This window comes from Scyliorhinus torazame, chromosome 16 (assembly GCF_047496885.1).
Source record: "Scyliorhinus torazame isolate Kashiwa2021f chromosome 16, sScyTor2.1, whole genome shotgun sequence".
Taxonomy (NCBI): domain Eukaryota; kingdom Metazoa; phylum Chordata; class Chondrichthyes; order Carcharhiniformes; family Scyliorhinidae; genus Scyliorhinus; species Scyliorhinus torazame.
Window position 1 is genome coordinate 137259051 of NC_092722.1, and position 24491 is coordinate 137283541.

A 24491-nucleotide genomic window follows, 5' to 3' on the forward strand; every position below is an offset into this window, starting at 1 on the left:
ACACCCTCCCCTGTGCCCACACACTCACCCCCAGCATCCCCACCCTACTCCCCCGGTCCGTGATCTAGTCATGCATATTGTCTTGTATCTTGCAGGACCGGCTGTAGATGGGGCGGGTCCATCTGGCATCCCCCGCTCCCAGCCAGTGCCACAACTGGAACCCCTCCGTGAGCTGAGCAGCAACGAGGATAGCTGCTTGGACGCCAGCCCTCAACCCAAAACGCAGGACACCCCAGAGCTCAAGTCTTGTCAAAGCTGTCTCCAACACCCTCCACCATCCCAGTTAAGAGGCTCCTAGGACACTATCTGGTTCACAGCTGATCCGGTATAATAGGTGGAAGTAGGGACACCTGAGGGGATGGACGATCGGAGTGCAGGCCAATCCCAGAAACTAGTTGTCTTCCAGATGGGCTTCGGGCTTCTGGAAGGGACAGTCCCATCAATTGTGGCGATGTAATCGCAGAGCCACAGGTTGTTGGAGGAGTCCAACCGCGTGCAGGAGCAGGAGGTGCCGAGCATGCGTACTACCTAGGCTAACGCCACACAGGTGGCGTCTGCAGTGGAGGCATTGGGTACTATGGATAGGGATGTCCAAGGCCTGGGGATTGCTGTCTCACAGTCAACCTGGAAATTGCAGCGGCACTCCTGAGTCTGGCCCAGTCACAGCAGGCCATGGCTGGGAATGTCGGCGGCATTGCCCAGGCGCAGGCCAACATGGCGCAGACACAGAGGGAGGTGGCCATGTCTCAGAGGGAGAGGGTGAAGTCACTGCCTGATGTGACACAAATCCAGAAGGTGGTGGCACAGTCAGTGGCTAATGCGGCGCAGTCCCAAACGGAGATGGTCCACTCTCAGTAAGCCGCCTCTTGTACCATCTGGGGATCCACCAAGACGCAACGTTAGAGCCCGTAAGGCCAGAAAGTTAGACACTAGTTAAGTTGGCTTGAGTGTCGTGCACAGATAAGGGCATAAATCTGTACATATGTTGTCACATTAAACACTTATTCACCCTGTTACAACCTGCCTCGGTGCTCTGTCAGATGGATGTGAGGGGTGGGCTGGTCTGGGCTGGCCAAAGAGGTGGGGGGATGGGGGGATGTTGGGGGCAGGGGGGAATGGGAAGACGCTTCTGAGTGGCATAGCCCTGCCCTACCGTCCGCATCACTGTCACCCCAAGGATCCAATATGACCGTGTGATGGAAAGGCCAGCTCGCATGCAGGAAACACCCAGGTGAACAGTGGAAAGTGCTACCGTGGGCAGGAGTCAGACATTGTCAAACAATGTAGAGCATGAGAGCTCTTGCAGAGCAGGTTGTCATTATGTCCAAAACATGGACTAGGTCCAGTGTTACTGCCAACCCAGGGCCTGCACCCTGTAGTGCAGCATGTATGCATCACGGAGGGGTTTGCAGTCGAGTGGGTGGTCTGGGGGAGGAGGGAATGTGTGGGGGTGTGATGCGGTGTCCGTGCCCCTGGCCAGACCCACCCCCCCCAGTTGGTGAACCTGGAGGCGATCAGAGCATCCCTTGCGCGTTGGCCCTCACACCCACACCATCCCCGTGCTTCCATGTCCTGCCCCATCTTCCCCTCTCCCACGTGCTCCTCGTCGGACGAAGTCTGGCATTTATTCTTCCCTTCCAACACGTCGCCGCTCTGCTGCCTGGCCTGCTGTTGTGAGGACGCAGCAGGCCACCACGATGTGGGCAAGCTTCTCAGCATCATACTGGATGGCATAGGCACCTGAAACGCATCATCAGGAGGCCGCAGCACCGCTCTGGTTGCTGTATGGGCATCGTTGTGAAGTCATCAGCCACAACTGCAGTGGATAACCCCTATCACACAGGATCCAACCCCCCAGCCAGGGGGCGTCTCGAACATGTCAGCAATTGTTGAGTGTGTCAAGATGAAGGCGTCGTGCACACTGCCCAGGTATCGGGCGCAGACGTTTATGATGCGCAGCTGATGGTCCCATATCAGCTGTACATTCAACGAGTGGAACCCCTTTTGGTTTGTGTAGAGCGGCCTGTCCTCTGCAGGTGCTCGTAGGGTGACATGCATTCCGTCGCTCACTCCCTGGACCCGGGACATCCCATCACTGGTGGCTAACCCTACTGCCAGGTATCCTGGTCAGTTCGGTCCACATTGAAGTGGATGTAATAAAAATAATAATAATCACTTATTGTCACAAGTAGGCTTCAATGAAGTTCCTGTGAAAAGCCCCTAGTCGCCACATTCTGGTGCCTGTTCGGGGAGGCCAGTACAGGAATTGAACCCACGCTACTGGCATCGTTCTGCATTGCTAGCCAGCTATTTAGCCCATAACTGAGTCACCTGGGCATATTGTGCCTCTGTGGCAGCATGGGTGCACCTGTGCACCGAGGTGTGTGAGATCTCGGTCAGGTCCCCACTCAGCGGCAGGAAGGACCCCGTCGCATAAAAGTTCAGGACCGTCATCTTGGCAACCTCCGGGAGCGGGTGTCCTCCCTCATACCCCTACATGCCAGGTGTGCCATCATCTGTAAAATATGCTGCACTGTCTCCTTGCTCAGCCGGAGTCTTTGGCATGTGGGTCCGGTTGAATTCCAATATCCATTGTTTGCAGGGGTGAAAGGCCGACATGTTAGCATGGTGCATAACCCCTTGCCCAACCACGTCCAACGGGCTACATGGTGGTCCTGGTTGGCACTGTGGGTTCCGCCCCCGCATGTCCCCCCCCACATTCCCCGCCCCCCTAGCCCTGTTGGTGGTGGGCACCGTGAGGGCTTCTGGCCCTGGCACCTGTCCTTGATGCCAGGGGACCGTCAGCTGGCACTGCCCTTGCCAGCGGTATGTGTTGCAGCCCCCACCCGATGCCCTTGTAGGTGCCACAGTGGTTGCTGCCCTGGACTGGCTGCCTGATGCCCCGTCGGCCTGTGGTGGCTAGTTGGGCGGGTATGGATGTTGTGGTGGGAGGGTAGGGGGCACCCATAGGGATGGTGACACTCTGCAGAACCAGTGGCCAATGTGGGTTATCAGTGGGGTGTGCAGCAAGATTGATGCCTTGCGGGCCACGGCAAAGGCAATCCGTGCTTAGACACCACCGTTGCCCCTTGGGGGTCACACCAACCACAGGCCTGTTTCCCCCATCACCACCCCACCCCTCCCTGTCCCTAGCAATGTCCAGCCCGGCAGTTCACGGTTGCGCCTATCTCTGTGTCCTCCCTCTTTCTCCCTTATCAGCCGTGACGCCAGTTTCACGATTTTAAAAGTGTAAGTGAACGGCTGCGCCGGGAATTCAGCCCATCGGAGGTAATGACATGCAAATGGTGTTTACTCTATGTGCGTTCCGGATCCCATTGACGCTGAGGTAACGGATAATTGCGATTTTGCGTCAGATAGGCGCCCACCATGACTTTGGCATCGGAACCTATTCTGCTTTGATTCATTCACACCCTTCATGCTTCAGTTGCCTAAGTGGTGAAATCCTGATGTTTGTAGACATTGACCACATCAAAAAGAGCTAAGTGCAGAGAAATCACACGTATGGCGGGTTGGGGGTGTCGTGGCCGATTTCAGGTATGGGGGGATGTTGGCCAAGGGACTCCGCTATCGGGTTGCCTGCCCAAGTTGGAGGCTTGATATCGTGATTTCCCCCGGGAATCTCTCATATTCCACGCCATGGAGAAGTTTGAATGGCGTGGAACACTGAATTGCATCCTGCTTTGTGACTGTAAGTGCATTAGAAAATCAGTGCAATTCAGCTCCGGTGGGAGAGCACAGTCTCCGAAACTGAGAATCCTCCCCTTCTGTCTGTGCATGCTATCAAACCCTTTCTTATTTTAAAAATCTCTTATCGGGTCACCCCTTGGCCTGATAACACTATTGTTCAGGTACCTAAGAATAACAAACTCGTCATCCTGGGTGTCTTCAACACTCAGGCCATCAAACCTCCATTAATGTCCTTTCTTCCTATTCAAACAAGCCATTTCTAACATTCAGTCGAAGAGATCCTTGGAGAGAGCCAGAGACTCTGGAGGGATGTGGGGTTTGTGCCTGTCCAGTGCTAGGCATCTCAATGGTCACCGACAACACATGTCCGTCTGTTCCACTGGAAAAGAGGTCTTATTTTTGATGGCAGTTACCTGATGTAAGAGCCCGAGCCCCTCGAGCCACTAGCACTAGACACGTTAAGAGAGCTGATCCTTTCTACCTGTTAGTCCTATGGTTTTGAAATTGCTTATTAAGCAGTGGAAGCACAATCTGACAAGCAATGCTGTGAGCAGCAGCCTCATACCTGACCATGGCCGGAGTTCTTCAGGGTAACTGATCAGAAACTTCCCAGTTTGCCAGTTTCACTGAAGAAGCTCTTCCGTTGTGTGCTCACTGGCAAAACCAGCATTTACTGCCCTTGACCTGACTAGCTTGCCATTTCAGTGGGGGGCAGTTAAGAGTCAACCGCATCACGGTGCGGATTTGGAGTCACATGTAGGCCAGACCGGATTAGGACCGTAGATTTCCTGAAAGACATTAGTGAACCAGAAAGGTTTTTACGACAATTGGCAATGGTTTCATGATCATCATGAAACTTTTATTTCCAGATTTTTATTGAATTCAAATGTCATCATCTGCCATGGTGGGATTCGAACCTGGGACACCAGAGCATTACCCTGGGTGTTTGGCTTACTAATGGAGTGACAGTACCACTATGCCACCATTTCCCTAAAACGATACTTAATTACCTATTAGGATATTTAAATGCTGCTCACCTTCGAACCTGGTGAAACTGGAAGTGGGCGGGAACTGTTGGGTCCCTGACCCAATGTCACTTTTAAGGGATTTAACTCATCACACAAACCCAAACCCACCTGTCTTACCGAGAAAAAGTTCCCCTTTGAAGCTTAAAATGTGTTTGAGCATATTGCTCGACTGAGTAATGTACTGACTCACATAATTTCACCCAACTCTGTTTTGCAAAGCCCTCTAGCTCTACCTAGTGGCAGTGTTTTGCTCTTACCCAAGTGTACAGACTCCATTCAGTTATAGATCTGAACGTATGCTGAAGAACCGCCTTATTTTTAATAACAGTTTGAAACTAAACTGGACTGTTCACATCTTTGGTGTCATATTTGACCCCAAGGTGAGTTTCTGATTATATATTCACGCCATGAAAAAGACCACCTAATTAAGCCCCCGTAACATCGCCTGATGTCATCCCCTCCCTAGCTCAATTGCTTCTGAAACAACTCATGCATGACTTTGTTACCTCAAAGCTTAGCGTTCATTATATTGGTTTGTCTCCTGCATTTTATCTTCTGTAAACCTGAAGTCATCCAAAACATCCTATTCACCTGTCACTCCTGTGCTGGCCTAGTCAAACAGAATGGTGATTTTAAAATCCTTGTCCTTGTTTGCAAATCTCTGCTGGTCTTCGCTCTCCCTATCTCTGTAACCTCTTCCAGTCCCACAACCTTCTGTGATATCTGAGCTAATCCAATCCTGGTCTCTCGAGCATCCCTGATGTGATGCCTTCAATTGTTTTAGACCATAAGCTCCTGAATTTCCTTCTCAATCTTTCCTCATCTCTACCTTGCTTTCCTACTTTAAGATGCTCCTTAAAATCCACATCTTTGACCAATCTTTTTTGGCCCTCTGACCTAATATCTCCTTAAGGGCCTGATGTCATTTTTTTTTATAGTGCTCATGTGAAGCAGCTTGAGACGTTTTATGATCTGAAAGGCACTCTGTAAGGGAAGCATGGTGGCGCAGTGGTTAGTACTGCTGCCTCACGGCACTGAGGACACGAGTTTGATTCCCGGCCCCAGGTCACTGTCCGTGTGGAGTTTGCACATTCTCCCCATGTCTGCGTGAGTCTCGCCCCCACAACCGAAAGATGTGCAGGGTAGGTGGATTGGCCATGCTAAATTGCCACTTAATTGGAAAAAAAAAAGAATTGGTATCTTTAAATTTATTTCAAAAAAGGCGCTCTGTAAATACAAGTTGCTGTGATGGGATACATGCGATGTCTGTCGATACGTTTGTTTCCGATATTATGATCCCAGACCAGACCCAACAGTGGCTAGGATGCTGGACCGGGGCGGGAGTCAAATGTTGTCAGAGCTCATCGTGGAGCTGCTGGTCATCATCCCCCGGCCCATGAAACGGACCCACTCATACTGCCAACTCAGGACCAAGACCCTGTGGTGCAGCTAGTGCGGGGCCCAGAGCAGGGTGAGGGTGCTGGAGTAGGGTTGGGGGGCTGTGGTATCCATGGGGAAAGCGGGGTTTTGGGTGTGGCATGGGACGGTTGAGCTGCAGGTGGTTAGGCCTCCTAGTCGGCGAACCTGGAGGTGATCAAGCTGTCCCATGCGTGGCAGCCCTGGCTATCATTGGGCAAGGCATGCCATTCTTCCACCACCTCCTCCAGCATGTCGCCCCTCTGCTTTGCGATGTTGTCGGAGATGCAGCAGGCCACCATGATGCGATAGACCCTCCCAGGGCTGTACTAGAAGCGGTACAGGCACCTCAACCATACCTTTAGAACACCGATGCACCCTTCGATGATAGGCCTGGTCGCTGCATGGGCATCATTATAGCTGTCAATCACCCGCTGGACCTACGGCATGCCAGCGATGGCAGCGAATCCTGCTGTCCAGGTAATATTGTGGGCACGGTCCACGACGAAGGTGGTGTATTCTGCATCCGTTAAAGTGCAGATGCACCTGTGCACGGAGGTTTGGGAGATCCCGGACATGTTCCCGCTCAGCACCTGGAAGAACTCTGTGGTGGAGCATCACGGCAGGCCGGAGACTACTAGGCCAGGTCCATTAATGATATGCTGACAGCCATTACAGAACGATTTACCTGCCCTTGCTGGCACGGGATATGGAACGCATTCATACCAACATTGAGGCGTTCCGCTGGGCACATGGCACCGACCTCAGTTTCCAGCTGATGCTCGATCCTCCAACCAACCGGGATTCCAGCATTTCTGGACAGAGAATCCTGCCCACTGAGTTTTGAAGGCAAAAAAAACAGGTTTGAGGGAAAACAATAGACAGAGAGGGTGGAAGAAAGGTATATCCCCAAGCTTTAATTTCACTTCATTTGGTTTTGATTCATTGCTTGCATTGTTAAGGAAGAGTGACTGGTATACAAGTAAAATACAAAAGTTTTAGATAATTACTGTAGGAATCTACCGTTGGGTTTAAGTGTAGACTCGTATACACTTCAAAACTCAGTAGAATTTAAGTTACACTTCTCGGATGCGAAATAAGTCTTTTATTGTGCCTATTGATTATAATTGAGAGACTAAGATCTTCTTGTGGTTACAAATCAAGTGTTCTCAAAAGGCCCTTGCCAGCAACAGACTTTAAGAGAAATAATTGGCTTAATGGTTTGCAATAGATTTAACTTTCAAAAATACAGTAACGGTTCTTTGCTTCAAGCAAACCAGCAAACTTCAAGAGTTAGAGTGGGAAAAATGAAAATACGAAATAAGGATAGCCAGTAGTTAAATGAAAAGTAGAGAGTGATCCTGGATGGAAAATGGCTTCCCGAACCTCTTTGTTTGAGGAGGATGTTGTCGTGTTGGGTGTTCTGGTCTACAAACAGGTCAACACGGCTGGAGATGGTGTAACTCTATTTTATTAACAACTCAACTGTAATAACATATTGTAAACTTGGGTACGTGCATTACCAGCTTATCTGTGGACCCTGTCCTATCACTATCTAGGTGAGGCACTCAGCACATGGTCAATGTCTGAGAGGCAGGCTGTGATCTCTGTGCTCTGAGCTGGCTGCTGCTAGCAAAGGGCTGGAACTCTGGTGTCCCCCGTTTTTATAGTGCGTGTGCTCTCACTGTTGATTGGCTGCGATGTTGTGTATGCTGGTTGGTCCTACTGTATGTCCGTCAGTGTGTGTGTGATTGCACCATGATATGCTGATGTATATCATGACATCCCCCCTTTTCGCAAAGAATATGTGCCTACATGAGAATAAATAAAGTGTAGTGAGTGTGTCTGATCATGTGTGTGCAATATTTACATCAATATGTACATGTGGCTATGCTATATACACGGGAAGGTGCCAGGTGCAGAGGAAAATTATGTTACACCAAGAACGAAACAAATGCTATTAACAAACGATGAAAAACTCTTAAACAGCACGGCAGAACAAGTCAGTCCAATCGTGCAAGGTTTATAAATCAAGTCTTTGGTGTGGGTGACGAATTTGGGTTGACAGCTTCAAGGGTGGTTAAGGATCCACCGGCTGAGGAATGGGCCGGGCTACGGTCGAATGAGGAGGAGGCAGGGTATCCGGAAGCTCAACAAAGTCCATGACAGGGACAACAGGAGGGCGTGGCACTGGTGCAGAATTTCGTAGCGAGCGTGGAACCGGACGAAGGGGACGCCGATTGTGGCGGCGAATGGAGCCATCAGGCAAACAAACCAGAAACGAGCGGGGAGCCACCTGTCTAAGAACTTCAGCGGTTGCCGACCAGCCACCCTCCGGAAAATGTATGCGGACATGATCTCCAGGCACCAGGGCAGGAAGATCAGTCGCCTGAGCATCATGAGCCGCATTGTGTTGCTCACGCTCTTGTTGCATCCGCCGAAGTACCGGAGCATGGCCGAGGTCTGGGACATGAATGGACGATTGTCAGTGGCTCTGAGGGTGCAACCCATAAGCAGTTGGGCCGGCGATAGGCCCGTGGACAGTTGGGCCGAGCGATAGGCCAGCAAGGCGAGGCAGAAGTCAGATCCTGCATCAGCAGCCTTGCAGAGGAGCCTTTTTACAATGTGGACGCCCTTCTCTGCTTTGCCATTTGACTGAGGGTGCAGGGGACTGGACGTCACGTGTGCAAGGTTGTATACACTAGCTGATGCACGATCAATTACAATTAAAGACAAGGTAAGGCTTTAATCGACTAGAACTGTTCCCCAGCAGCTTCGGTACAGAATGAGGGCTGCGGGAACTGCACCGGTTCTTATACCCCGCCTGTCAGGGCGGAGCTACATACCAAACACTCAATGGTAAACTCCTAGGTTTAACCAATGGTCTTCAGCCTCTCGGGTACTGCAATACCTGATAATACCACACTAGCGAAGGAAGACCATTCCTGACTTGCGAAGCAGGGGCCATTGTCTGACATCACGGTGAGCGGAATGCCGTGGCGAGCAAATGTCTCCTTACAAGCCCGGATAACAGCCGATAACGTGGTGTCGTGCAGGCGTATGACCTCAGGATAGCTGGAAAAGTAGTCGATGGTGATGATGTAGTCCCTGCCGAGCGCATGGAACAGGTCCATGCCCACCTTCGACCAGGGGGACGTGACCAACTCATGGGGCTGAAGGGTCTCACGAGGTTGTGCCGGCTGGAACCGCTGACAGGTGGGGCAATTGAGCACAGTGTTGGCAATGTCCTCATTTAATCAAAGCCAGTATACAACCTCTCAGGCTCTCCGTCGGCATTTCTCAATGCTGAGATAGCCTTCGTGCAGCTGTTCTAAGACAAGCCGGTGCATGCTGTGTGGGATCACAATGCCGTCCAGCTTCAGGAGGACACCATCCACGACTGCCAAGTCGTCCCGAATGTTGTAAAACTGTGGGCATTGTCCCTTGAGCCACCCGTCCGTCATGTGGCGCATCACACGTTGCAGAAGGGGGTCAGCCGCAGTCTCACGGCGAATGTGAGCAAGGCGTTCATCAGTGGCCGGCAGATTGGCAGAAGTGAAGGCTACATGTGCGTCGACTTGGCAAACGAACCCCTCTGGGTCGGGCGGTGTGTCGACTGCCCTGGACAGAGTGTCTGCTATGATCAGGTCCTTACCCGGGGTGTATACAAGTTGGAAGTCGTACCTCTGGAGTTTGAGCAGAATGCGCTGGAGGCGAGGGGTCATGTCATTAAGGTCCTTTTGGATGATGCCAACCAGCGGGCGATGGTTGGTCTCCACAGTAAACTGGGGAAGGCCATACACATAGTCGTGGAACTTGTCAATGCCAGTCAACACGCCTAGGCGCTCCTTCTCAATTTGCGCATAGCGCTGCTCTGTGGGGGTCATGGCACGTGACGCATAGGCGACAGGGGCCCATGATGAAGCGTCATCTCATTGCAGGAGGACCGCCCCAATGCCGCATTGGCTGGCGTCAGTCGAGATTTTCATCTCCCTTGCAGGATCGAAGAATGCCAGTACCGGGGCGGTGGTAAGCTTGACCTTGAGCTTCTCCCATTCACGCTGGTGGGTGGGAAGCCACTGGAATTCAGTTGTCTTCCTGACAAGGTGCCGGAGAGCTGTAGTGTGGGAAGCAAGGTTAGGGATGAACTTCCCCAGGAAGTTGACCATTCCTAGAAAGCGTAGCACCGCCTTCTTGTCTGTCAGCTTCTGCATGGCCGTGATGGCTGCCACCTTGTTGGCATCCGGCCGCACCCCCAACGGGGAGATGTGGTCCCCCAAGAACTTGAGCTCGGTTTGACCAAAAGAACATTTGGCTCTGTTAAGGCGCAGGCCTTGATCCCGTATCCGTTGAAAGACACGTTGGAGGTGACTGATATGCTCCTGCGGTGTGGTAGACCAAATAATGATATCGTCCACATAGACGCGCATGCCTCCGATGCCCTCCATCATCTGTTCCATGATGCGATGGAAAATTTCAGAGGCCGATTTGATTCCAAATGGCATCCTATTGTAGCAGTATCTGCCAAATGGCGTGTTGAAGGTACATAGCTTCCTGCTGGACTGATCCAATTGAATCTGCCAGAAGCCCTTTGAGGCATCAAGCTTGGTGAATATTTTTGCCCGAGCCATCTCGCACGTGATCTCCTCCCGTTTGGGTATAGAGTAATGTTCCCTCATTATATTGCGATTTAAGTCTTTCGGGTCAATACAGATCCAGAGCTCGCCGGAAGGCTTCTTGACGCACACCATGGAGCTGACCCATGCAGTTGGCTCCATCACCCGGGAAAGCACTCCTTGGTCCTGAAGGTCCTGCAGCTGCTGCTTGAGGCGGTCCTTGAGGGGTGCTGGGACTCTGCGAGGTGCATGAACTACCGGGGTGGTGTGGTAATACCAGGTATTGCGGTACCTGAGAGGTGGATGACCATTGGTTAGACCCAGGAGTCGACCATTGGCTGATGTACGTAGCTCCGCCCTGAGAGGCAGAGTATAAGAACCGGTGCCGTCCCAGCAGCCTTCACTTTCTGTATCGAAGCTGCTGGGGAAGAGTTCTAGCAGATTAAAGCCTTCAATTATGAATCACTTCGTCTTGAGAGTAATTGATTGTGCATCAATTTAATCTGCTACAACTTCAGTTGGAAGGATGGATCTCCGTATCAAACCGGAGTGCCTTCAGCTCAGCCCCCACGCGGACAACTCTGCTGCTATTTTCAAAAATTGGCTGGTGTGCTTTAAGGGCTACCTCGACACGGCCACCGAAACCCCCACGGAAGGACAAAAGATGCATCTTCTACGCTCACGAGTCAGCCCTGGGATCTACCCTCTTATCGAGGAGGCGGAGAATTATGCTGCCGTGATCGAGCTACTAGAAGGACATTATATCTGCCCTGTGAACCAGGTCTACACTCGGCACCTGCTGGCGACTAGGAGGCAAAGCCCCGAGGAAACGTTGGAAGACTTCTACCAGGCGCTGCTGGTGCTGGGCCGAAACTGTGGCTGCTCGCCAGTTTCAGGGAGCGAGCACACGGAAGTTTTGATCAGGGATGCTTTCGTGGCAGGTATGACCTCCCCCGATATCCGGCGAAGGCTCCTAGAAATGGATACTCTGGGACTTACAGAGGCACGGGCCCTGGCAGGGTCCATGGACGTTGCCTATAAAAACGCGCTGTCCTTTGCACCCGATCGCGCGGCGGCCCCCTGGGCTGCGTGGCACCCTGTGGTGGCAGCCCCTCAGACCTTTCCCCTGACCCCGCAAGCCTGCGTGGCGAGACGGCCCGCTAACGCTGCCGGACACCGCTGTTTCTTCTGCGGGCAGGCGAATTATCCCTGCACGCGCTGCCCGGCCCGCACCGCCACCTGCAAAGGGTGCGGCAAGAAGGGCCACTATGTGGGGGTCTGCCAGGCCCGCGCCGTGGCCGCGGTCTCCAGCGACTATCGGCAACCCCCTCTTCAGGCCCCGACCGCCCAGCGCTCACCGCCAGCCCCCTATCCTAAGGCCACGTGCGACCCGCAGGCGCGGCCATTTTGCCCCCCGGACACCACGCTGGATGGGTGGGCGCCGACATTTTGTCCCTCGCCGCCGCCATCGTCTTCATCCTCGGACACCATGTGCGACCCATGGGTGACGCCATCTTGGATGGGGTCCCTAGCCCCCAGCACAGCCGACTACATGCTGCCCGACCAGAACTCTCAATTACTTCAGCTGGCCTCGGTGACTCTGGACCAGAGTCGGCCCCGGACGCTTGCAACAGCTACAACGACTATCTCCATCAACGGCCACGAGACGTCGTGCTTTATTGACTCTGGGAGCACGGAAAGCTTTGTTCACCCCGACACGGTAAGGCGCTGTTCTCTTTTCACCCATCCCGTAAATCAAAGGATCTCCCTGGCCTCCAGGTCACACTCTGTGGTGATAAAGGGGTTCTGCCTAGCGAACCTCACTGTCCAAGGCAGGGAATTCAACCATTTCCGCCTGTACGTCCTGCGCAGCCACCCTCCTTGGACTGGATTTCCAGTGCCATTTGCAAAGCCTGACTTTTAAATTTGACGGCCCTATACCCCCCCCTTACTGTCTGCGGCCTCGCAACCCTTAAGGTCTACCCGCCTTCCCTGTTTGCGAACCTCACCCCGGATTGCAAACTTGTCGCCACCAGGAGCAGACGGTACAGTGCCCAGGACCGGACCTTTAACAGGTCGGAGGTTCAAAGGCTGCTGAGGGAAGGGGTCATCGAAGCGAGCAACAGTCCCTGGAGAGCTCAAATAGTGGTGGTAAAGTCCGGGGAGAAACATAGGATGGTCATTGACTACAGTCAGACCATCAACAGGTTACGCAGCTGGATGCATACCCTCTCCCCCGTATAGCCGACCTGGTGAACAGGATCACGCAATACAAGGTTTTCTCCACGGTGGATCTCAAGTCTGCCTACCACCAGCTACCCCTCCGTAATGGTGACTGCCAGTACACTGCCTTCGAAGCAGATGGGCGGCTCTATCACTTTTTAAGGGTTCCCTTCGGTGTCACGAACGGGGTCTCGGTGTTCCAGCGAGAGATGGACCGAATGGTTGACTAGTGTGGCTTATGCGCAACGTTCCCGTATCTGGATAACGTCACCATCTGCGGCCATGACCAGCAGGACCACGACACCAACCTCCGCAAATTTCTCCAGACTGTGAAAATCCTTAACCTGACATACAATAAGGATAAATGCGTGTTTAGCACCGACTGTCTAGCCATTCTCGGCTTCGTAGTGCGAAGTGGAGTCATAGGCCCCGACCCTGAGCGCATGCGCCCCCTCATGGAGTTCCCCCTCCATCACTGCCCCAAGGCCCTAAAGCGCTGCCTCGGGTTCTTTGGCTATTATGCACAGTGGGTCCCCAACTACGCAGACAAAGCCCGACCCCTGATCCAGTCCACAACTTTCCCCCTGTCGACGGAGGCCCGCCAGGCCTTCAGTCGCATCAAAGCAAACATTGCAAAAGCCACGATGCGCGCCATCGACGAGTCCCTCCCCTTCCAGGTCGAGAGCGATGCGTCCGACGTAGCTCTGGCGGCCACCCTCAACCAAGCGGGCAGGCCTGTGGCTTTCTTCTCCCGTACCCTCCATGCTTCTGAAATTCGCCACACCTCGGTCGAAAAGGAGGCCCAGGCCATAGTAGAAGCTGTGCGACACTGGAGGCATTACCTGGCCGGCAGGAGATTCACTCTCCTCACGGACCAACGGTCGGTTGCCTTCATGTTCGATAATTCGCAGCGGGGCAAGATTGAGAACGACAAGATCTTGCGGTGGAGAATAGGACTCTCCACCTACAATTACGAGATCTTGTACCGTCGGGGGAAGCTAAACGAGCCTCCTGATGCCCTGTCCCGCGGCACATGTGCCACCGCACAAGTGGACCGCCTCCGATCCCTCCACGAGGACCTCTGCCACCCGGAGGTCACTCGTTTTTTTCATTTTATCAAGATCCGCAACCTGCCCTACTCCATCGAGGAGGTCAGGTCCGTCACCAGGGACTGCCAAATCTGCGCGGAGTGCAAACCGCACTTCTACCGGCCAGAGAGGGCGCACCTGATAAAGGCTTCCCGTCCCTTTGAACGCCTCAGCATGGATTTCAAAGGCCCCCTCCCCTCCACCGACCGCAACACGTACTTCCTTAACGTGATTGATGAGTACTCCCGGTTCACATTCGCCATCCCCTGCCCCGGCATGACCACAACTACCGTCATCAAGGCTCTCCAAGGTATCTTTACACTGTTCGGTTTCCCCGCGTACATTCACAGTGATAGGGGGTCCTCCTTTATGAGCAACGAACTGCGTCAATTCCTGCTCAGCAAGGGCATCGCCTCAAGTAGGACGACAAGTTACAACCCCCCGGTAAACGGGCAGGTAGAGAGGTAGAGAAGTCTGGAAGACCCTCCCGCTGGCCCTACGGTCCAGGAATCTCCCTGTCTCCCGCTGGCAGGAAATCCTCCCGGTGGCCCTCCACTCCATCCGGTCACTGCTCTGGACAACGACAAATCAGACACCTCATGAAGGTCTCCTTGTTTTCCCCAGGAAGTCCTCCTCCGGGACCTCGCTCCCAACCTGGCTAGCGACACCCGGACCTATCCTGCTTCGGAAACATGTGAGGGCGCACAAGTCGGACCCGTTGGTCGAGAGGGTCCACCTGCATGCCAACCCCCAGTATGCCTACGTAGCGTTCCCTGACGGCCGCCAAGACACAGTCTCCCTTCGGGACCTGGCGCCCGCCGGAACCCCACGCGCACCCGAACCATTGCCCCCACCCCCACCCTCCCCACAGCACCTAACTGAGGGTCAGTACTCCCGCCGCTCCTACCTAGGCCTGAACACACACCGACGCCCCCTACAGGCGCTTTCCCCCCTGTCCACCTTTTGCCCCAACAGCGCCGCCTAGGGGTGACGAAGCTGCCTGGGAGGACGACATCACGCTCCCGGAGTCGCTACTGCCGGGACCCCCATCAGAATCACCGCCGAAGCCCAGACATTCCAGAAGGACGACCAGGCCACCCGATCGACTGATTGCTGCACTATGAACACTTTGTTAATACCCTCGACATCACGGTACCTCCATACCTGGTCATACCATGCGAAAGGTGACTATTAATGGCCATCACCCCGCCGGGCTCTTTTTTACCAGGGGTTGAATGCATGAACTACTGGGGTGGTGTGGTAATACCAGGTATTGCGGTACCTGAGAGGTGGATGACCGTTGGTTAGACCCAGGAGTCTACCATTGGCTGATGTACGTAGCTCCGCCCTGAGAGGCGGAGTATAAGAACCAGTGCCGTCCCAGCAGCCTTCACTTTCTGTATCGAAGCTGCTGGGGAAGAGTTCTAGCAGATTAAAGCCTTCAATTATGAATCACTTGGTCTTGAGAGTAATTGATTGCGCATCAGGTGGCATCCTGTTTGAGCAGGATTTTGTGTGTGTCGGGCAGTGTACCCATGCCCTCGAAAGCATCCTGGTTGTGAGAGAGGATTGAGTTTAGTTGCGCCCTGAATTCCGTATCTTGGAAGTCAGACGTGCCTTCTGGAGAGAGAGAACGCTGGTGCGTTCGACTCGGGGACAGTTTGTTATTGTTGATGACAGCAATGCGGAAAGGCTCCCTGCCGTCAGTGTCACTGGTCTGTATGATGTCAGGATCGGAATCGGTGAACGTGGGTAGAATTGCCCTAACATTTCTGCGAGGCTGGTTAAACTGTTGCGAGTTGGCAGGCTGAAGTGCTCGACAGCAGGCAGCATAGTGGCCAAGCCTGCCACAGCGTAGGCATTGTCGCTCTTTGGCCGGACATTGCCGCTTTGAATGGGCGGAGGCACAGTTGCCGCACGTCATGACGTCAGTGCGTTCGTTGCGCCACCTGGACATATTGTGCAGCTTATCTATGTCCCTCTGTAACTTGTAACATCCTTCTGCACTGTCCACAACTCCACCGACTTTAGTGTCATCTGCAAATTTACTCACCCATCCTTCTACGCCCTCCTCCAGGTCATTTATAAAAATGACAAACAGCAGTGGCCCCAAACCAGATCCTTCTGGTACACCACTAGTAACTGGACTCCAGTCTGAACACTTCCCATCAACCAGCACCCTTTGTCTTCTTCCAGCTAGCCAATTTCTGATGTAAACTGCTAAATCTCCCTGAATCCCATGCCTCCGTATTTTCTGCAGTAGCCTACCGTGGTGAACCTTATCAAACGCTTTCCTGAAATCCATGTACACCACATCAACTGCTTTATCCTCATCCACCTGTTTGGTCACCTTCTCAAAGAACTCAATAAGGTTTGTGAGGCACGGCCTACCCTTCACAAAACCGTGTTGACTATCTCTAATCAAATTATTCCTTTCCAGATGATTACACATCCTATCTCTTATAAACATTTCCAAGATTTTGCCCACAACAGAAGTAAGGCTCACTGGTCTATAGTTACTGGGGCTGTCTCTACTCCCCTTCTTGAACAAGGGGACAGCATTTGCTATCCTCTAGTCCTCTGGCACTATTCCTGTAGACAAAGATGACTTAAAGATCAAAGCCAAAGGCTCAGCAATCTCCTCCCTAGCTTCTCAGAGAATCCGAGGATAAATCCCATCGGGCCCAGGGGACTTATCTATTTTCACATTTTCCAGAATTGCTAACACCGCCTCCTTATGAACCTCAAGCCCTTCTAGTCTAGTATCCTGAATCTCAGTATTCTCCTCGACAACATTGTCTTTTTCCTGTGTGAATACTGACGAAAAATATTCATTTAGCACCTCTCCTATCTCTTCGGACTCCAAGCACAACTTCCCACTACTGTCCTTGACTGGCCCTACTCTTACCCTAGTCATTCTTTTATTCCTGACATATCTATAGAAAGCTTTAGGGTTATCCTTGATCCGACCTGCCAAAGACTTCACATGTCCCCTCCTGGCTCTTCTTTGCTCTACCTTTAGGTCCTTCCTAGCTAACTCGTAACTCTCGAGTGTCCTAACAGAACCTTCATGTCTCATCTTTACATAAGCCTCCTTCTTCCCCTTGACAAGTGTTTCGACTGCTTTAGTAAACCACCGTTCCCTTGCTCGACCACTTCCTCCCTGCTTGACAGGTACATACTTATCATGGACACGCAGTGGCTGTTCCTTAAATAAGCTCCACGTTTCCATTGTGCCCATCCCCTGCAGTTTTCCTCTCCATCCGATGCATCCTAAGTCTTGCCTCATCACATCTATTTCATCTAATGGTGGTGCAGTGGGGTTAGTGTGAATCATTTTGATGGTTGGGCCCTTGCGTTTAGTGAATAGTTGGCTAATGCATTTGATCACGAGGAATGTCATGTAAATGATGAATCCTGCTACACAGAAGAAAAAGATTATTCTTACTGTGGACCTTCCTGTAGGTCCCAACCACCCGCAAAGTTTCTCCCAGATAGAGGTATCTGTGGGTGTGTCAAGCTTTCTGACTTCCTTTTGAATGTGTGCTGCCAGATCTTTAACTTCCTTTGAATTATCTGGAATAAAAGTGCAACACTCCGCAGCAATCAGAGCGCAGGTGCCACCTTTTTCGGCTAGCACATAATCAAGTGCCATTCGATTTTGTAGTGCCACAGTTCGAATTGCTCGCATTTCATCAGAGATGTTATTTAGGGTATCGGCAGTATAGTCAGCTACGTTTTGTATGATAGTTGTTAGTTTATTTAATTCATTGGCCACCCTTATTTCCCAATAGAAAGGAATAATTTTAGCATAAATTACATCTCGTAATTTGATAGCATGTTTATTTCTTCAAGTGATTGGTTCTGATAGATAAGGGAGATGAGGGAGATGACGGATGGCAGGTACTACATATCCTAAATAGCAAGATCCTGTCCCGAATTTTGGAAGCCAGGAGTTTGCTTTGTTATTGCAGATAAAATATGTTCCATTATGAGCCGAATATATTCCAAAGACCAAAGGTCTGTGAATTTTCTATTACTTGTGACATTGTGTATACCTTTTATTATGAGGATCGATCAGCTCTGTGTTTTGCATTATTGGTACATCTATAGACTGTGTTAACATCAAAATAATTAGTACAAATACTATGGCCAATCTTCATCTCTCTGGGGTCATTACTAGTGAGATATATTGATCCTTCTTGTTTAGGAGTATTTTGGAGATTAATATGTGGAGGATTTTTATTTGTGTTATATTTAGGTTGATACCATCGTGAAAAAGTGTTTAGTGGATAACCTGCAAATTTCCATAAATTGGTACTTTGCTTTAAATTAATTTGGTACCTCCGTTTCTGACATGAAACTGCTCCAGGACGGGATGCTGCTGAGCGAGAGGCGCTTTGGTAGATGTTCCATTCTGCTGTTTCTGAAGCATTAAAAGGGATAGTTAAGAAAGGAATGTCGTCTCCTGAGTGAGTAGTGGTTGCAATGCATACCCAACAATTAGAGATATTGAAATTTCTAGCATAAATCTTGGATGTGTAAAGGAATGTGTTTTCATTTAACTCTGGGACAACGTTTACAAGGCCAATTATAAAACTGAAAATGAATATTACAGCAATCATTTTTACAGATCTTAATATTTATACGCTCGCTTCACGTGTGACGCTTAGATCCAACTTTTCTTCCCTTTCAGTTTTACAGCAGATTGGGTGGTGAAGAGGACTAAAAAGGGTCCTTCCCACTTTGATCCGAAAGATTCTTTCTGAAGTTTCTTCACATATACTTCCTCGCCGGGCACTAAATCATGCCCACCCTCTGGCGGATCGCCCCAGGCAGCCAACACCTGTTGAGAAGCAGAACTAACAGCATTTGTTAGATTTTGACAATAAGTCAGCAAAGTATCACTCATTAAATGACAGTCTGCCTTTCGCAAATCAATAGTTCCTGGCAGAGACATTGGTCTGCCTGTGATGATTTCAAATGGACTTAAGCCTGTTGTTCTGTTTGGTGTTGCTCTGATACTACACAATACTATTGGCAAGGCTCAGACCCAATTCATGCCTTCCTGGTTGTATTTAGACAGTCTTTCTTTCAAAGTTCGAATCATACGTTCCACTTGTCCTGATGATTGTGGATGATAAGGGCTGTGTAAATTCCAGTCAATGTTTAATAATCTACACACTTCCTTACAAACAGCACGTGTAAAGTGTGTTCCATTGTCTGAGTCAATGCTAGCTGGTACTCCCCATCTGGGAATAAAGTCTTTGCGTAGCACTTTAGCTGTATGGGCGGCTGTGGCTCTCCTAGGTGGACAGCTTCTACCCATCTAGAGAATTTATCCACTATTACAAGGACGTCACTGTATTTTTGGCATTTAGGAAGAGTGATGTAGTCTACCTGTATATCCTGGAACGGTCCTGCAGGAGCAGGAGCTTTTAATTGAGGTATTGATGTTATAGGTCCCAAGTTGTTCTTTTGGCAGGTTATGCAACAGTTTGATCCCAATTGTGCATATTGTTTGAATCCTTTACCACACCAACTCCTCTGGAATCGATCCATCATTTATTGGGGTGATATATGTCCCCATGAATGGATTTGTTGGGCCAAAAAGGGCATCAGTGCTTGGGGTGCTACTGGTTTATCAGTCTGAACCTGTCTCCAAATATCATCACCATACAACTGAATACCTGATTCTAACCATGTCCATTTTTCTTTCTGTGTACAATCACGTTGCATTTCACGAAGATCCTGTAATAGGTTGGTCACTCCCAATTTGTAAATGTGATTGAATTCCTCATACCATTGGGAGGCAGCTTCCTTTGCTGCTTGGTCCACAAGAGCATTTCCTCTTGCTTCCATAGTGTCTTCATGAGTATGGGCTTTGCATTTTAGGATTGGTACTTCTTTTGGCAAAGCCATAGCTTCTAGGAGATCTCGTACTTCCTTTCCATTTCGGATAGGAGTACCTGCTGTTGTGAGAAATCTTCTTTTTCTCCACAGGTGGTCAAAATCATGTGCCACTCCAAAACCATATCTGGAGGCACTATAGATGTTAGCAGTTTTATTTTTTACATGCTTCTGTTAGTGCTTTTAATTCGGCCTGTTGAGCTGATGTACCTGGGAATAAGCTTCCTTCAGCTAATACTTCATATGGGCTTGTGACTGCCCACCCAGCTTTTCTGACACCCTTGTCAATAAAAGAGGAACCATCTGTGAATAGGATTAAATCTGGGTTCTGTAGTGGTTCTTCTTCCACTCCGGGAACCTCGTCCATTTCCTCTATTATTTTCACAAAGTCATGTCCCTCTGCCTCTGCCCCCTTTTGTTCCTCGGGGAGTGGGAGCAAAGATGATTACAGGACTGGCTCTGTGAAAATAAAGGTTGGGTGCTTCTAAAACTGCTGTCCATCTAGTCCATCTAGCTGATGTAACTTGTGATACTCTGTTCATGGATAATAGAGAGTGGACTGAAATTGGGCATTTAATGGTTAACTGTTGGTCTAAGACGAGGCCTGATGTTGCCATTCCAGCTCGACATATGGCTTCCCTGGCTCTTAAACAACTGCCAAATGCTAGTGCCACGTTGTCAAGTTTAATGGAGTAGTATCCAACGGGTCTTAACTGATCACCATGTTCTTGGGCTAGTACTGCAGTCATGTATCCCTCTTTTTCATGAACAAACATGGTAAAAGGTTTCCCATTGTTTGGAACACCTAGAGCTGGTGCTGAACATAGGGCCTTTCTCAGATTCAAAAATGATTATTTTTGTTCTACGCTGAGTTTAACTGTGTCTTTTGATTTTCTGTTGCCTTTTAAAAGATTATTCAATGGCTGAGCTATCTGAGTGAAAGAATCAATCCAATTTCTGTTAAAATTACACAGTCCCAAAAAAATTTCACTTCCTGGACAGTTGTAGGTTCCTTTGCAGCTTTGATGGCAGCTGTTCTGTCCTGAGTAAGTTCCCTTTTGCCTTTGGATATTTTCTGACCTAACTAGACAACTTCATCCTGGCAGATTTGTGCTTTGGCAAGGCTAGCTTTGTGTCTATTATCACTGAGGTGATCCAAAGCCAAATACAAGTCTTTTTCGTGATCATCTTTATAATGGATGCTATCAAAATGTCATCTACATACTGGATAATGGTAGAAGGTAGGACAGGCAGTTGCCTGATGTAGTTCTGTAGAGCCATGTGGTAAACAGTAGGGCTATTGTGAAAACATTGTGGTAGTCTAGTCCATGTGTATTGTTGTTGATTTATGGTGAAAGCAAACCATGGGTGTACACTTGGCTAGTGGTATTGACCAAAAACCATTTGCCATGTCAATGACTGAAAACCATTGAAGGTCTGGTGGTAAAGTGTTAAAGACTGTAGATGGATCTGCCACTAAGGGAGCTTTCCTGACAATGAATTAGTTGGCTTTTCTATAGAAAATAGTCAGGTGCCATTAGCCTTTTTGACAGGCCATACTGGGTTGTTTGATGAGCTGTGAATGCACACTAAGATTTCCCTTTCTTCAAGTTGTTGTATGCCCTGAATTGAAGTTTTGTTAACAGGGTACTGTTTTGTACAAGGCGGTGCAGATCCAATGAACGTGACTGATTCCATCTTTAATAGGCCACAATCATTTTTGTCTTTAGCCCAAATTGAGTGAGTTTGTATCTCGCTCTTTTTGATGTGTCTAATGGACCAGGTGATTTTTCCGTTATTAAAATTGAGTGAAGAATTTAGTTGAGATAGGATGTCCATACCTAGAAGTGCCTGCGTGACCGGACCTACCCAAATTGATGCAATCAGTTGATGTGGTCCAAATTCTAATAGCATTGGATCAGTCTTTCGGAGGCTAAGAGAATCTCCTCCTGCTGCAAAAACGTTAATCTTTCCTGCATTTAGGGGAAATAAATCAGCATAGTCTTGAGTAACAAGGTAAGTTCAGTTCCAGTATCAAAAAGAAAATCTATATGATATCCTCCCACTCTTAATGAAATATATAATCCACCCTTTTTCTGTTCAAGCAGTGCATGCAATGAAATGTGAAAAGAATCACCAAGAGTGGGGCCTATTCGTTTTTTGAAGCTTCCAGCAGAGATCGTCTTTGTGCATGGGTTAAGCTGTTAAACGTTTCGAACATATTGTATGAGTCATTGGACATTTCACTAGGATTGATACCGGAACTATTATTTCTTTGTTCGTCTTGCATGTTGTAACAACATGATTTCATCCAATGTCCTGTTTTACCACAATAAAGACATTGTGAAGATTTATTATATTATTTTAATGGGGCAAGGGAGCAAGTATAGGAACCCAATGCTTCTGGAGAAGTTGTATTTACGGCTGATAACCCTGCAGAATCTGCAGCGGCAGCTGGCAGAGGCTGACTTTGGGCAGCTGGAGGGTTAATGTTTGACTGACCATGCATGCCGCGATCAATCTGAATACATCGGTCAACTGTTTCTCGGTATGTATCGGTTGAGGCCCAAGTAGGTAGGATCAGTCTCAAAGCATTAGATATTTTGGGTCTTAAACCAGCAACAAAGGCAGTTTTAATCGGTCCTAAAGTACTTGTATCCCAAGTATCTGTATCGTTTTGGAGTTTCATCCCTGAATGTTCTATCCAGACATGTATAAATCTGTCCTCAAAATTTTGAATATCTTCACTCCTTTTTTGAATACAGGGATGTGATTTTTGACCAATCGGTCCTAGGTGGGCGGATTCAATAGCCAATTTGTGACCGCTATCCACATTTTGCATATGATCTCCGAGGGCAACCTCTACTTCATCTGCGAGAATTTGACCGTCACGGGTGCCTACCATAATAGACAAAATTTGTACACCATCTAATGGGTGAAGATGGTAAATGATTTGTAATCTATGGAGCTGTTCCCACATGGTCATACCTCCCCTCTTTGGGCGTGTGAGATCTTTAGACCATCTGTCTATTTTATCAGGATCAGCAACTTCATGGACCCAATGTTGGCCATATACAGCTTTTGTAGTTGTTAGCTCATTCTCTCTTGTTTCTTTACTTCCAATTTTAAACCTTTTGCTTCATAGTGGGACTAATCGAATTACTTTTGTAGTTTGTCTCTTAGGTTCGCTAATTTTGTCACTGTCTTCGTCTGAGTTATTTGGTATTTGAGGTCTGACTTTAGGTTTGTTTTTAACATTTGATCTTGGTTGTGGGATTGGAGCTGATGCTGTATCGCTCAGGGTATTTTCTCTAGCTTCGGAACTGATATTAGGAGTTAAACAGGGTTTGCTTGTTTTCTGATCCGAATTGTGAGCTGCGAGATTGTCTGTTAAGACTTTGCAGTGTCCTTTCAGGTTGCTCATTTCACTTTCCAAAACACATCTTTCCTCAAGCAGCTGACAATTTTGACTTTTTATGTCATCAGTTTCTGACATCAATTGTTGAATTTTAGACTCTGATTTATTATTTTTACGCTGTAATTCGCCAATTTGGAATGATTGTTGTTGAAGTTTAAAGGTTTCATTTTCCAATAATGTTTTGATCTGTTCACATTTTTCAAGTTTTGATTTTGCATCTCGCAATTCTTCAACAACTGTCACTAGTTGATCTTTAGTGGACTTAAGGTCATGATCGTGTTTAGTTTTCACGATCGTCTCTTGCTGTTTACGGAGCTGCGCCATTACTCCAAAAGACCATTTCATGCGTTTTCTTCCAGTTAAGCGTGTGGTTTTCCCCAGGCTCTTTTGATGTCGTCAGTGGACCACTGTCCTTTGGGGATATCATATTTTGATTCAATTTGCGTGGATAATTTAGACAATCCAAAATGTCTGTAAATTAAAGATCTAAGATCTCCCAATATATCGTCGATAGAGACTACCGGTACAGCCCGGCCTCCCTTCAAGGTCGTGGGAAATAGTTTTCTACCAGTTGAAAGAACTGAATCTATTTTAGGATTTTGTCCGCCATAAATCCAGCCTTACACCCAATTTTTTGGTCACAAACAATTTGTGTAATTTGAAGATTACACGACCACAACTATTTTAGTCAAGTTTTATTTAGTTATACGGCCTGCACCCGATTGAATAACTCTTTCTTAAAAAGATCCTTTCTTAAGGGGTCGATGCACTAGCCAGTGCGGCTTCAAGACTTTAATTGGGTGAAAAAAAAAATGATTTTCTTACTCCAGTCGAGCCATTTTTCGGATAGATGTCTTTGGTCTTCTGGGCTTCCGTTAATGGTAAGATCTTTGGTCTTCCGATGTCCTCCGAATCCTTCCGATTGTCTCCGACTCTTTCCAATGTTTTTCGACTCTCTTCGATCGTCGACTCGGCGCTCCTCCCATTTTGCCGAACCAAGCCAATTGTAGGAATCTAGTCTACACTTCAAAACTCAGTAGAATTTAAGTTACACTTCTCGGATGCGAAATAAAAGTCTTTTATT

At 49.1% G+C, this 24491-nt stretch overlaps 1 protein-coding gene across 2 annotated transcripts in view; it reads left to right on the plus strand.

Annotated features, from left to right (window-relative positions):
* Nucleotides 1–24491, plus strand: part of cfap46 (cilia and flagella associated protein 46) — a 368598-nt gene that overhangs the window by 177997 nt on the left and 166110 nt on the right. The gene's annotated exons all lie outside the window — the stretch shown is intronic.